Source organism: Metopolophium dirhodum, chromosome 9 (assembly GCF_019925205.1).
Source record: "Metopolophium dirhodum isolate CAU chromosome 9, ASM1992520v1, whole genome shotgun sequence".
In the NCBI taxonomy this organism is placed as follows: domain Eukaryota; kingdom Metazoa; phylum Arthropoda; class Insecta; order Hemiptera; family Aphididae; genus Metopolophium; species Metopolophium dirhodum.
The window spans coordinates 28713368-28719367 of NC_083568.1; the positions used below are offsets into that span (position 1 = coordinate 28713368).

Below are 6000 nucleotides of genomic sequence, written 5' to 3' on the forward strand. Positions count from 1 at the left end.
ATATGTTCACCCGAATTATTATGTAATATCTTCACCGCCGCCGCATTGTATAACATAATATACAAATTGTATTATTAATATTTTTTTGTTCGCCTTATAACATGATTCATCGTCTTTAGCGATATATTATTATTATTATTATTTACAAAATTTGTGAATTGTTAGGGTATTTTTTTTACCATCGACGTTTGGTGTTATAATTATTTCTTATTAAATCTTTATTATTTTGTAAGGTTACCACGTTCCTATATATTTTTCTTTTACCACCTTTTACATTTTTATTTAGTCCACTGTTATCGCACGGCTAGTGCCTGTACATCGCCAAGACAGTAAGCGATCGCCCGTGAGCGGGCAATACATGACGACAATTTACGCCGTCAAATTGCACGGCTGCTCAAACCAGGTTGCCCCCAAACAAAATGTATGACTCCAACCGTCAGCTGCTTACTGTAGCAATGGCTACAAGAAAATTGAACAACTCGTAAAAGATACATTTTCCACCGTGAGTATTGCGACGATTGATTAGTGACAGTAATACCGTTTGGCCACGTAGTTTTTAGTAATTATTATTAATAATTAGTATTATTTATTAAACAGCATTACTCGCTAAGTATTACTTTATAATACTCGTACCTATATTACTCATGATCCATCTATTTGCCTCACATTAGTTTTTCCGTTGTTTTTTCCGCTATCAAAATTGTACTAAGTTTGACAGTGATGGGTACACTGTCACGCTGATATCATACCATAAAAATACTTTGTAGATAAAGTTCACTAAAATAGACAACCACCTAGGGCATAAAACCTAATTTGAGCCACGGCCGTTACAATTCCTTTTATAGGTACCTAAGGGCGTCTGCAGGGGAGTCAAGTACTGGCAATTAACCACCTTAGATTTTTCTGGGTCAATTATCACAATCATTATTAGGGCTGGAATTGTAATGTCTTAAAAAAAGGTATAATATAATATGTCATAACTTTGTTCAGAATCTAAAAGAGTATACAAGAATTTATCATAATATTATATGCAGGTAAATAATCTCATCCAAAAAGCAACGCTTGTGCGTGAGCGGATGAGCTAATTCGTGCTTCTCATAACAATATAGAGGTTTTGAACACTAACATATTTTATATTTATTACGAATAACTATCGATCTTATAATATAGTATCTGCCTATATTTTGAGCATTTACTACCTCTAAAGTCTAGTTATTAAACCTGACACATCTTGATTGATTAGTAAATAATATTTATATTTGCATAACGTATATGTATTATAAGATGTCGATTAATATTCCAGTGCGACATCAAACAGATACGCAAAGTCTACGCCCCGCAGATATACGGCATGTATTTAGAACGCAAGGTGTCCAGGAGAAGAAACTGTACCACGTGACCTCTGAGGCCAACGCCCTGGAGTCACTGGAGAGCGGACTCGACTAGAGGCGCACTGAGCACGCTAAGTTCGGGTGTGGCGTGTCGTTCAGTAGCGATGCTGACTACGCTAACTATTATGCAAATAGTTACTCCAGTAAAGGTATAATAATATAATATAATAGTGTTTATTATTCATGTTTGTTTGTCGATTAAATAATAAGCATCACAAAACGAATCATACCCACTAAAAAAATCGTTGTTAAAATATTCGGATGTTGACTGAATCTTTTTTTACTTCTTTGTTACCCTTCACTATGTTTCACACTTTATTTAGAGGATATCAGTGCATCATAGCCTTTTATTTAAAAGTGAGTTAACATATCTATCTATAATAATATTACAATTGTACAATGTCCATAGATCAAAAATGTACACAGTTATTCAAAAAGTAAAAAACATAAAAAATGATAAAAAAAAAAAAAATAGGAACCTAGGAAAAATAAATTGTTATGTTTTTGAATGGCTTCAAATTATGTAAAATATTCAAAATATTCAAAACGTCAATACTTTTATTTTTTATCGTTTGTCATTACCTTTCAATGTAACTGTACCTTGTTCTTGTTAATTATATTATAATAGAATCGTTTTCGATCTCTGGCATAGTCGTGCGCACGGGGGGAGGGATAAAAGGGTTATTATCCAGATAAAGTACATATTTTTACAACTTGATTAATAATAATATGTAATTTTATTTATTTTAATGTGTTCGTGGACTTATACATGTACCTATTTTCATTATGCAGATTACAGATCACAATGTTTGGTTCTTATGATATGCTGCACATGAGTGTTTTCCGTGTAAATGTTACAATATCCCCACAAAAATGACCAATTTACGCCATTGAATGCATGCCACGTAAGCATGGGCGAGGCACATGCATTGGATTTAATGTTAGATAATAAATAGTAAATAAACATTGTTTACTCAGGCGTTCAAAAAAAAAAAAAAAAATAAACATGGCGTTCACTATTTTTCTTATACATATATGATAGATGCCTTATAAAAGAAGTCGAGAAATACTATTTTCTTTTATTCATTCTTCGACGTTCAGATTATCATTTTTATTGTTTTCTTATATAAATTCAAAATGGTTTTTTTTAAACATAGTTTAATGACGTTTACAATTCTAGGTATTGCAATTTGGGTTATGCCTGCAGCTACTTCAAATCAAAAAGTACAAAAGTTAAAAGGTATGGATTCAATTATTGATATAGAATGATTATATTCATTGCATTATAATTTTTATTGTATTAATATTAATTATCAGCAGTGCCTTGTACATTACTTGGAATTAATTTCAAAACAGAAATCAATTATTGTAATGATATTAATATAACCTAAAAGAAAAACATAATGTTTGCCGTTTATTTGAATTTAAATTTATATAATATTATGATGTAGGTAATAAAAAATTATTTTATTTTTATTATCTTTCAACAAAAAAGATATTATAGCTCAACAATTAGTTGAATATACATACCTAGTGTTTTTAAAAATGTTTATTTTTTTTGATTTTAAGGGAAACATTAAATCTTCTGTATATTAAATTTATATTATACAAACTAATTATAGTGTATCCAGCTGCTATATACTAATATAATATTTTATAAAAGTTATAACTCATACAATTTGATTTTGCTTTAGTGAAGCAAAAATTAATAAAAATTAATTTATCAACAATAACTTTATTGATTTTATTCCTACATAGGCGTAGAGCACAATTATTTATATAATTATAAAAAAATTGAATGACGTGTACAAAATCATCAGACACGTCATAGTTAAATTGTTAATAGTCTACCATTATATAAAAATTATTAAATCGTACCTAATTATTCGTAGTGAATAAACATGATAGACTAATAAAATGCATTGTTTTATTTTTAGATTCTTGTGAAGGTAATATTTTTAATTAATTATTAATAAACAAATAGTAACTTAAAATATTTATGATATGTAACAAAATTATAATTATTAAAAGTTTAATAATATCTTAAATATTTATGGTTGAGATTATAATGATCTGAATTGTTCATTTAACGGAAACAAATATATCTGAATCTATTTTTTATTATATTGATCTCCATTTTAAAGTCGATTTGTCATATTCATAAATAATTATTATATTATATCATTGAATTAAAGTTGAGTACAATCCATTATATATTGACCCACTTGTAACCTACTGTATAGGCGAGTGACATCCACTTATCCGCTTTTTTTATATTTCCAAACATTAAAAAATAATTTTTACTAAAATAATGTAAAAATAGTATAAAAGTATAAAATATAAAAATGTTTGCCGTTTTTAAATTATTTTTGGTTATCCATAGATATTCGAAAACAGTATTCGTTTATGCGTAATTGTTAATAAGAAAAACTAATTCAGAATTTTTTTTTTGTGGAATGGTTTTATATAATAATCATTGATTGTATTATAGGTACTATCTTTTAAATTTATTATCAAACTATACTAGGTTAAACAGAGTGGTTTTTATATCTTAAGCTACTCATTATTTCAAAAAGTTTTAGTGTTTTTCAATATATTTTTTTACATGGTTTCGAGTCAAAAACCACAACATTTTTTAAAAATAACTATACATTTTTGGAGATTTTTTGACTGGAGTAGTTAGTAGACCAATATTTTTCGGGGTAACCACGTTCCACTCCAATCATTAAACTTTTAATTTTTATAACTCATAAACTACTCGTCCTAAATTCGATTTTTATCGATCGAAATACTGAGACAAATTTTCTGATTAGACCAAGACCTTATACCGTATTGTACAATCTCTAAATATTTAATGCATCAATAAATTGTTAGCTATTGGCCAATAAAACAAGTGATTAGTGAACCATTAAATATATTATCGATTGTTGGTGCTACTCGTATGCATAATTTTATATCATAATCTTATATAGATAATTTTAAAATGTAATAGGTATTCTAAGAGTTATCGGATTCGAAGGTAATTATTATTAACAAACAAGTAATTTAATGTTTATTACGTCCTTTTTTTGTAGTATATATTATACGTCAATGTTATAATAATAGACTTTATGAGCTTGAAGGTTAATTTAAGCTATTTTAATTTTAGATAACATTTGGCAAAATTAAAAAAATATTTTTTAACTAATTTATAACATAAATAAACAACATTTTGTATGCTGTATTATGGTTCCAGATTCCAAACAATACTCAAGTCTTTCGTGAATCGTGTTTATTATTTAATCGATACTTTGAGTATTTGTGTCTACCTCTATTATTGACCTTTTCTCACACAAAATAATACATTTCTCGGTGTACCTATTTAACTATTTAAATATATTATTATATAAAATCATCTAGATATTGTCTTCATTTTTATTTAAATAGAAAACCGTCAATAATTAGTTATTTTAGGGAAATTTATTTATGAGTTATTGGAAACAAATAAAACTTTGTTTTAGGAATCTTTGAACCCACAGTGTCGCAAACAAATCTCTCAATATCCATTCAACATTCCTAACGTTTCACTATCAGAAATTTAAAAAAAAAAGCAATACGTATTCAGTACCTACTGTAATATTATATACCTCGGTCACTATAGTGCATTGAAATGCATATTGTAAGTACAAAGTTCCTAGGTTAGTTCCATTAAGATATTATACAATTGCATTAAAAGATTATCAATAGATATAAATAAACAAAATATTGTATGCCTTACCTACTTATTGTGGTTCCAGATTTCATAAAATTCTCATAAGTCGTTTGTGAATCGTGTTTAATATTTAATTGGTATTATAAATATTTGTTTCCACCACGAGGGATCTCTTCTCACTCAAAATAATACATTTATACTTCTCAGTGTTCCTTTTTACCTATATAAATATATTATAAAATAAAAGCATCAATATTATATTGTCTTCGTTTTTATTCAAATGGAAAACTGTCAATAGTTTGATATTTTTCGGAAACAAATAAAACCTTATTTTATGAATCTTTGCACCCACAGTGTCACAAACACCTCTCTCATCACTACTCATTTGACATTTCTAATGTTCCACTGTAACAACTAAAAAAAGCAATAATATATTGTATACCTATATATTATATAGTGCATGTATAAAGGTTTCTAGGTTAATGCCGATTAGAGATTATACAATTAAGATAATTACGTCACAAAAGTTACGTTAAATAACTGCTGTGTGGGGTAGGTGTCATAATAATAGGTATAAATGTATAATACTAGAAAGATACAATTTCAGATACATATGATGATTATAACATAACAAATTTTAAAAGTATGTATTATAAACTAAATTTTATTATTAATGCAATATTAAATAATAAATATTATACATCGTTGCCTAATGTATATACCACCAAAATGCCAAATTAAATGTCATAATCTGTATACTTTGAACTTCTCCAATTAAAGAGCAATCATAAATTTAAAAAGTACTTTCAGAATTAATATTAATAAACAGCTTTTAAATTGTTATATATCTATGAAATGCAAACATTCAAATGTTTTACAATTAATTCCATTCATTTACAAATTTGAATTGAAACTTAA

At 27.2% G+C, this 6000-nt stretch overlaps 1 long non-coding RNA gene across 1 annotated transcript; it reads left to right on the forward strand.

Moving 5' to 3' along the window:
• The first annotated feature begins 2493 nt into the window (after positions 1-2493).
• Positions 2494-5725, forward strand: LOC132951695 (uncharacterized). The gene is made up of 4 exons (XR_009665379.1): positions 2494-2631; positions 3329-3340; positions 4384-4410; positions 5690-5725. It is a non-coding gene; the product is annotated as an uncharacterized LOC132951695 (long non-coding RNA).
• Positions 5726-6000: the final 275 nt, after the last annotated feature.